Raw genomic sequence first — 10,272 nt, 5'->3', positions numbered from 1 at the left:
CACTCTTCTAGTGGTGGCTGTACTCAGAATGGAGGGATCAATCCCTCCTGAACCTGAGATCCTGGAATCCTGAGTCTGAGCATCCTCCTGAGAATCTCCCATACCTTCTTCAGGTACTCTGACTCCCATACTGACATCCCTTCTCTGAACATCTGACTCTACTTCCCTCATACTAGCTGACATCCTTCTTGGAGCCATCGCTTCTCTGCTTGCATCAAAAGACCTTCCAGGGTCCCTTGATGTTTCCCATCTGCTAACTCCCCAAGACTGCGCTCTTGGCAGAGCAGGGGGAAAGGTGTCCATACCTTCCCTCTCAGATGGAACTCCAGTCGATTCCACAGATCGACGAGCACCTCGCATTCTGGCTCCTCTGAAGAACAACACACGAGCAATCAATCAATCGTTAGTATCATACGGTTCATATGAAAACACATGAACCTACATACATGTCATACATGCATACATAGCATATCATACATAACATTAATGCACATGCATAAAATCATGGCATTACACATCAACATGCAAGACAGGACTCCTCATCCTATCCTAGTGGACATGATCTTACTCTGAATCTTTCTTATTGTGCTTGCCCTTCTACGACCTCTAAGCTAACCTCTTTCCGATGTGGGATACCTTCATCCCTGAGCATCCTTGCTCAAAACACCGTACTCTTGAGGCCCAAAGCTCTGATACCACTCTGTAACGACCCGGAAACCGATACCCCTCTGTAACGGCCCGAACCGCCACCGGCGCTAGGATCCAGATCGGCTTAAGGCCGCCGGGACCCGTAGCAAGCCAAACATACATACTATCACCTGGTCAAATCCCACACATGATCAAAACTTTAACATAAAACCTGTAAAACTGAACATACACCAAGCTTGATCCGTATGCTACAACATAACTGTGAACATACACTTCCCCATGCTAGAGCCCTCATCAAATGCTCTAGCTGGGTCAACATTACATACAACAAGCCTGGTTCTCAACTCAACATAAAAACATTACATAACCATGCATCAACAGGGATTAACTAGTCTATAGGGCCAAGCACACTCTAATCCATAAACATAAACTCTACTATCAGTTACATACATTATCTCAATTTACATTACATCAACTTATATTACATGTCCACTTCTAAAACTACTAAACTGATACATAAACATAAACTATTACATAAAACACACGTCTCTTAATCTTTACCCTGCTGACTTCTGAGCTCTGACTTAAACCTGCAACACTGGGGTTAGGGGAGAGGGGTGAGCTAAAAAGCCCAGTGAGTAGAAACATAGAAAACAGTTCATTAATTACATGCTCTCATGAAATGCGTCATAACACAAGTAAATCACATAACTTTCTCTGGTCCGTCTCGGGGTTCATGCAGATGCATATTCCCCACGGATTGTTTTTAGAGAGTTTCCTTTGAATTGCTAGCATCTTTACTCTCAAGGATCGGACATGACCTCAAAAATCCCTCTGTCGGTGCCCGGCTCCCCCAAAGGAGCTCACACAGGACTTTCACATACATGACAGGGTGCCTAGTCCACAGAGAGCTCACAAGGACTTTCCTATATGTACTTGTCCGGCTCTCAAAAGACTCACCCAAGACTCAATGACAGATATGGGCTATTGAAGTCGCCTTGGTCCAAACCTACCTCAGCATCAACATGAAATAATACAATGCAACATATTCGTGAACTAGTGCAATCAACCTACTAAACATAATCATGATGCATGAACATGCTTTAGGCATTAGATTTTGTGCATAAAAGATTAAGTTTAGTTCTACTCACCTCCTGGCAGACGCTGACTGACTCTGCAACTGCTAGCACTACTGGCCTCCTCGATCCCTCGGGTCCGATCCTACACAGGTGGACTCGAATGAGGTGCCAAACACATTCTAACAACTCATAAACAACTCCCCAAAAACCCCTCTAAACATCACTTAAACATGCATGGAAAACACCCAAGAAACGGCTGGACAGGGCACTTTCGGCGGCACCTTCGGCGGCCGAAAGTCCCTTCCAGAGACGAAACTCGGGTAAGTTCGGCGGCAGGTTCGGCGGCCGAAACCCCTGGACAGAAACGAAAGTCCCTCCTTCGGGGGCACGTTCGGCAGCCGAAAGGCTGCCTCCCATGCAGGTTCGGCGGCCGAAACTCCTTTCGGCGGCCGAACCTGGTCCCCTCTGGACGACAGGTCCGATTCTGCCTAGCCAAAAACCGAACTCAAAACACCCAAATCCTTACATACTCTCTCCCACTCATGCATACTCACTCCCACATGCATAAAGGGGCATAAACTAACTTAAAACCCCAACAAAACATCATGTAATCATACATTGGGCACAAAACTCACATAAACCCTATCATGCATATCTACCCAAACACATACATCAAATCTCCTTAAAACTTACTTAAAACTCATTAAAACATAAAGAAAAGCAGAGATCTACACTAACCTCTTGGAGATCGAGGGTTGGTGTGATCCGAACCTTGGAGATGTGGAGAATCCAAGCTCCAAAAGCTCCAAGCTCCCAAAACTCCGTTTAAGCTTTAAAACTCTTCAAAATAACCATGGAACTCATGAAAACATGAAGGAGATGAAGAAAGAACATGAAAACGGCCAAGGGAGGACAAAACTCACCTGAGCTCGAGAATGGGGAGAAAACTCTCCCATTTCCGATCTGAGGGCCTTTTATAGGTGGCCTGGTCGAAGACCTTCGGCGGCCTAACGTGCCCCCTAAACTCATGCAAGTTCGGCGGCCGAACTTGACTTTCGGCGGCCGAACCTTGGCTCGTTCAAACAAGACTTTCGGAGGCCAAAGGCGCTCCCGAAGCCTTTCCATGTTCGGCGGCCGAACTTCACTTTCGGCGGCCGAACCTGGCAATTGCCTCCTTGGTCTTTTCTTCCAAAACTCAGTTTCTTTTGCATTAAAACCATAACATACATTAAAATACACTTAGAAAACCTTTGTTAAACATTGTTTTACCCATGTTATACCCTTCTAGAACACTCCGACATTCGAAACTCCACCGGACGGTAAGAGTTTCCGATGCCTGAACTAGCCGGGTATTACATGCTCATGCCCTCATCCTCAGGTGGCACTCCAGTCAATCGTGCAGATCGACGAGTTCCTCTCATCCTATTTCTGAAAAACAGGACACATCAAGCAAGCATTAGCATCATATGGTTCATGTGGGCACACATGAACCCTCATCACAAACATCACAGAGCATAGCATATCATTAATGCACATGCATAAAGTCATGGCATTTCACATTATCATGCAAGACAGGACTCCACATCCTATCCTAGTGGACATGATCTTCCTATTGTGCTTGACCTTCTATGACATCTATGAGCCCGACACTCTAGGTCCGACCATATGAACCTAGGGCTCTGATACCACTCTGTAACGACCCTTAAATCGGACCGCTACCGGCGCTAGGATCCAGATCGGCTTAAGGCCGCCGGGACCCGTAGCAAGCCTGACATGTAACCTGTGAACCTGTTCAATCCCATACATGATCAACAATCATACATAAAAATTTAAAACTTTTCTTTTCCTCATACACCAAACTCAACCTGTGCATGCACTATACATAGCATAACTTAAACATTAATCCCTCTGTGGGATCTCATCATTTGCCCCAACGGGCGATACCTCAGAAGTTGAGTTGGTAAAACATAAACATCAATAGACATCAAGATCATGTATATAACAAAAAGGGATTACAACAGACTATAGTCAAGCTCACTTCTAAACCTTAATCTCATCATTACATAACATGGCTAAACATAACATTAAATCATTACATAATTTGTCATGTCCACTTTCTATCTATTACAAAACAAGGACTTCTTTACTCTTGCTGACCTCCTGGTCTACCCTGAACCTGCAAGCCTGGGGGTTAAGGGAGAGGGGTGAGCTACAAGAGCCCAGTGAGCAGAATAATAAAACAATTTAAAACATATGATAACATGGAATGCATCACAACACAACTAATCACATCAAGGATGAATTTGTCACCAATAGTCCCCTACATGGACCAACTGTGCCAGGGGCGTAGAATGGGCCTCACTGGTCTTTCTCTTACATAACATAACATAACATGGTCCAACTGTGCCAGGGGCGTAGAATGGGCCTCACTGGTCTTTCTCTTACATAGTACCAGGGGCGTAGAATGGGCCTCACTGGTGTTCCGTACCATATCATCATCATCATAGCATAGGGGGACTAAAGGATCATTCAACATTCATCCACATCATCAAACATATTATGCAATGCAACATATTCGTGAGTCTAATGCAAACACCCTAGTATATTTCATGGCATTCATGATGCGTGAATCATGCTAAAACTGATTTATTTATTTAGAAGCATAAAGAGTTATTCCACTCACCTCTGGCTGAAGCTCTACTGACTCTGAAGTGACTGACTCACTGCTGGGGTCCTCGGTTCCTCGGGTCCGAACCTACACAGGTGGACTCAAGTGAGGGACCAAACATACATGAACATAACTCTAAACTACTCCCCAAAAACCCCCTAAAATACCTCAAAACAATCATGCAAAAACATGCAAAGGAAGGCTGGACAGGGCAGGTTCGGCGGCACCTTCGGCGGCCGAAAGTCCTTCCAGAGCCGAAAGTCAGGCACTTTCGGCGGCACCTTCGGCGGCCGAAAGTCCCAGACAGAGACGAAAGTCTCTTTTCGGGGGCAAGCTTCGGCAGCCGAATGCTGCCTCCACAAGGGGGTTCGGCGGCCGAAAGTTCCTTCGGCTGCGAACCTGGTTTCTCCCAAATGGGCAGAAACTTGGTTCAAATGAACCTCTTGCCTCCCAAAACCTCAAATCATGCATAAACTTGTTCTAAAACATGCATACATATCATACATCACACCTAGGGGTCTCAAACTATCAAATACCCCAACTACAACACTTCAAACATGCCACATTGCTCAAAAACATAACATTAACTCAAAAACCTAACTATGAGCTAAACATGCCTTCTACCCCATAGATCTTGCATAAAACTTACTTTAAACATAAAATGAGCTTAAGATCGGCTCTTACCTCTTGAAGATCGAGAGAGAGACGTCTTAAACTCGGAGGTGGGAGATTTTGAGTTTTTGAACCTCAAAGCTCCAAAACTTGCTTTAAAACTCAAAAATCTTCAAAACAATGTAAAAGCTTGTGAAAATCTTGAAAGATTTAAAGGAAAAAACTCAAGGATGGTGAGGAATGGCGGAAAAGCTCACCTTGGCTGAAAATGGGGAAAAGCTCGCCCGTTTTCGGCTAAGGGACCCTTTTATAGTGGCTGGCCAGGCCACGTTCGGGGGCCGAAAGTGCCTCCGCATGCATGCCATGTTCGGCGGCCGAACCTGGACTTTCCTCACTTATGCCTTCGGGGGCCTAAAGCACTCCCGAAGTGCATGCATGTTCGGCGGCCGAACTTTGAGTTTCGGCGGCCGAACCTGAGTTTCCTCCAAGGGTGTTTTTCATTCAAAAACTCATTTCCTCTTTACTTAAAATCATTAAAAACATTAAAACATTTCATGAAAACATGGTTTTACCCTTCTAGAGGTCTCCAACATCCGAAATTCCACCGGACGGTAAGAATTCCGATACCGAAGTCTAGCCGGGTATTACAACTGACCCATAGGGGACACTCTAACCCAGAGACCATCAAACCCAATCTCTCGACGGCCCTCGGAGCAATGAAAGAATGAGATGCACCAGGGTCCATTAAGGCATAAACATCCGAGCAACCAATGATGAGATTACATGCCACCACGGTGGTCGATGCATTTGCCTTCTGCTGTATCATGGTGAAGATCCGTGCTGGAGCTGATGGACCTTCACCTCTGAAACCCGCTGAAGAAGAGGCTGCCCCTCTCCCTCTGCCTCTGCCACTAGCCTGAGTCGCGGCTGAAGCTGCTGGCTGAGCCACACTACCAGAAGCTGTATGCTGAGACTGTGCCATAAAAGCTGCTCTAGGACACTCCCGAGCCATGTGTCCCTCCTGCGCACACCTGAAGCATGCTGTCGTCCCAACCAGACATACACCCTTGTGCGGCTTCCCACACTTCCTACATACTACATTATCTGCACCTGAGCTCGAGCCACTTCCCAATCCCAAACCTGACTTGATCTTGCTCCAGAACTTGTTCTTCTTTGGCTTCTTAGTGGTATTACTCCACCTCTTGCTGCCTGCACTCAGAGAAGAAGGGTCTAACTTTCCCCCACCTGGGGTCTTGGAACCAGAAGGCTGTGCCACTGACTGCTTAACTTTCCCCTCGATTATTGCACTAGCCTCCATCCTCCGAGCCATATCCACTATGGTATGGAAACTCTCCCTCTCTGTTGACTGAATCAAGGAGGAATACCTGGAATGGAGCCTCATGATATACCTCATTGACTTCTTCTGATCTGTGTCTAGATTCTGCCCAGCAAACGGCAATAGCTCCAAGAATCTGTCTGTATACTCATCCACACTCATCTCATCTGACTGCCTCAACTGCTCAAATTCAACCATCTTCAACTCCCTTGAACTGTCAGGGAAAGCCCATCCTGCAAACTCATTTGCAAACTCCTCCCATGATAGGCTGTCCAGCCTCGGGTTCACATAGTTTTTAAACCACTCTCGGGCCTTCTTGCATTTTAGTGTGAACCCAGCCATCTGAATGGCTCTACTGTCATCAGCTCCTATCTCATGTGTAATCGTTTTGACCCTCTCAAGATACACAAACGGGTCATCACCGGTTTCATATTGGGGAGCACCCAGCTTCATGTTGTAATACCCGGCTAGACTCCGGTATCGGAATTCCTACCGTCCGGTGGAATCTCGGATGTCGGAAGCCTCTAGTAGGGTAGAATCATGTTTTCATAAAATGTTTTAAGGTATTTCATGGTTTTAAGTAAAATGGAAATGAGTTTTTGCATGAAAACAACCTTGAAGGAAAACTCAGGTTCGGCCGCCGAACATGCATGCCTTCGGGAGCGCCTTTAGGCCCCCGAAAGCATAAGTGAGGAAAGTCCATGTTCGGCCGCCGAACATGGCATGCATGCGGAGGCACGTTCGGCCCCCGAACGTGGCCTGGCCAGCCACTATAAAAGGGTCCCTTAGCCGAAAACGGGCGAGCTTTTTCCCCCATTTCCGGCCAAGGTGAGTTCTCCGCCACCCCTCACCGATCTTGAGTCTTTTCCTTCAGATCTTTCAAGTTTTTCACTAGTTTTCATCTTGTTTTGAAGATTTCCGAGTTTTTGAGCAAGTTTTGGAACTTTGAGGTTCAAGAACTCAAATCTCTTCCAACTCCAAGTTAGATCGCCTCCACCCTCGATCTTCAAGAGGTAAGAGTCGATCTCTAGCTTACACTATGTTTTAAGCAAGTTTTATGCAAGTTCATGGGGTAGAAAATGCATGTGTAGCTTATGTTGAGCTTATGGGTTTTTGATGTGATTTTTGAACAATGTGGCTTGCAAATGTATGTTGGATGTGTTATAGATGGGGTTTTAGTTAGTTGGTGCCCCTAGGAACTTGTATGCTTGTGTATGAGTGTTGTAGAATAGGTTTATGCATGTTTGGTTGAGATTGGAGGCATAAATGCATAAGGGAGCTGAGTTTCTGCCATTCTGGGAGAAACCAGGTTCGGCAGCCGAAGGAACTTTCGGCCACCGAACGTGCTTGTGGAGGCAGCCTTCGGCTGCCGAAGCTTGCCCCCGAAAGGAGACTTTCGTCTCTGTCTGGGAGTTTCGGCCGCCGAAGGTGCCGCCGAACCTGCCTGACTTTAGGCTTTGGAGGGACTTTCGGCTGCCGAACCTGCTGCCGAAAGTGCCCTGTCCAGCCCTTTCTTGCATGTTTTTCTATGGTTATTCCATGATGTTTTGGGGGGTTTTGGGGAATAGTTTAGAGTTATGTTCATGTATGTTGGTCCCTCATTTGAGTCCACCTGTGTAGGTTCGGACCCGAGGAACCGAGGACCCCAGCAGTGAGTCTGTTGCCCCAGTGTCTGGTCAGAGCTATCCAGAGGTGAGTGGAATAAACCTTTATGTTTTTAAGCAAATTAATCATATAGTTTTGAGCATGTTCATGCATCATGAATGTCATGTGATGTTTTAGGTTGTTTGCATTAGAATCCACGAATATGTTGCATTGCACATTTTAATGTTGTTGTGGATGAATGTTGGATGATCCATAGCCCTCGATCTATGATATGACGATGTGATATGTACGGTACGGAATGTAAGACCAGTGGGACCCATTCTACGTTCGCTGGCACCATGTAAGGGAAAGACCAGGACCCATTCTACGTTCTGGCACAGTTGGACACTGTTATGTTATGATATGTAAGGGAAAGACCAGGACCCATTCTACGTTCTGGCACAGTTGGACCATGTAGAGGGCTATTGGTGACAGGTTCATCCTTGATGTGATTAGCTGTGATGTGATGCATTCCATGATATCATATGTTTTTAAATGTTTTATTATTCTGCTCACTGGGCTCTAGTAGCTCACCCCTCTCCCAATTTCCCCAGGATTGCAGGTACAGGGTAGACTAGGAGGTTTACAAGAGTAATGAAGTATGGTATATGTAATAGATAGTGTGGACATGATAAATGTATTAATGTTATGTAAAAGTACAGTTTCAGTCATGTAATGATATTGAGGATTAGAGATTGTGCTTGACATTATGTATGAGGTATCCCTTTTTATACATGATCTTAGATGTTTTATAATGTTCATGAAAGCCAACTCATCTTATGATGTATCGCCCATTGGGGCATTGATGAGATCCCACAGAGGGGTCATGATTATGATTATGAGTATGTTCAGCGCATGTACAGGTTGAGTTTGGCTTATGAGTGAAAGAAAAGTTTTAAATTTTTATGTATGTTGTTGATCATGTATGGGATTAAACAGGTTCTCAGGATGAATGTCAGGCTTGCTACGGGTCTTGGCGGCCTTAAGCCGATCCGGATCCTAGCGCCGGTAGCGGTCCGATTTTCGGGTCGTTACACATGTAGTCGGTCATCTTGACCTTGCTCCCTCCAGATGAGCTAGGTTTAGGCATTTGGGTTTCTGGGACAGTAGGTGCTGCTGGTGGTGGAGGAGGTGCAGCATCCCCTAGGGTAGGGTGTACTGTACCTGGGTAGAAGGACAGGGGTGGGTACATAGGGTACTGTGGGTATGGTGGGTAGAAAGGTGGGTATGGCATGTGTGAGTGGTAAGGGCTAAAGCTGGGGTAATCCAATGTACCTCCCATCGAATACCCGGAATTCTGAGAAAAGGGTGGGTACTGGGGTGGCTGGACAAATCCCGAGGCCTGAGTGCCTCCTTGGGACTCTCCCATACCCTCCTCCGACATACTCACTCCAAGACTGCCATCCCTCCTCTGATCCACATCCATATCATCCCCCACATTCTCTGACATTCCCCCTTGTACTGTTCCCCTTACTGATCTGCTTCTGTTCATATCCAAAGACCTTCTAGGGTCTCTCACTGCTCTTTTCCTGCTAGACCTGCTAGACATTGCCCTTGGCAATGCAGGGGGACGGGCACACATGCCCTCATCCTCCGGTGGTACTCCAGTCAATCGTGCAGATCGACGAGTTCCCCTCATCCTGTTTACTGAAAAACAGCACACATCACATAAACATTAGCATCAAATGGTTCATGTACAAACACATGAACCCGCATCACATACATCACATACATAACATATCATTAATGCACATGCATATAATCATGGCATTTGACATCATCATTCAAGACAGGACTCTACATCCTATCCTAGTGGACATGATTTTCCTATTGTGCTTGACCTTCTAGAACATCTATGAGCCCGACACTCTAGGTCCGACCATATGAACCTAGGGCTCTGATATCAATCTGTAACGACCCGAAAATCCTGACCGCTACCGGCGCTAGGATCCAGATCGGTTTAAGGCCGCCGGGACCCGTAGCAAGCCAAACATACATTCTGTATACCTGTTTAATCCCATACATGATCAACACATACATAAAATTTTGAACTTCTCTTTTCATTCATTCACCAAACTCAACCTGTGCATGCACTATACATAAACATAATCATTAACCCCTCACTGGAGTCCTCAACAATGCTCCACTGGGGTAACATAACATGCATTAAGTTTGGTCTACATAAAACATCATTAAAACCATGTACTCAAGGGGATTAACAACATACTGGGGTCAAGCACAATTCTATCCTCAACAACACTATTACATTACATAACTATTCAATA

This window comes from Manihot esculenta, chromosome 10 (assembly GCF_001659605.2).
Source record: "Manihot esculenta cultivar AM560-2 chromosome 10, M.esculenta_v8, whole genome shotgun sequence".
In the NCBI taxonomy this organism is placed as follows: Eukaryota; Viridiplantae; Streptophyta; class Magnoliopsida; order Malpighiales; family Euphorbiaceae; genus Manihot; species Manihot esculenta.
This window is presented reverse-complemented; position numbering follows the sequence as displayed.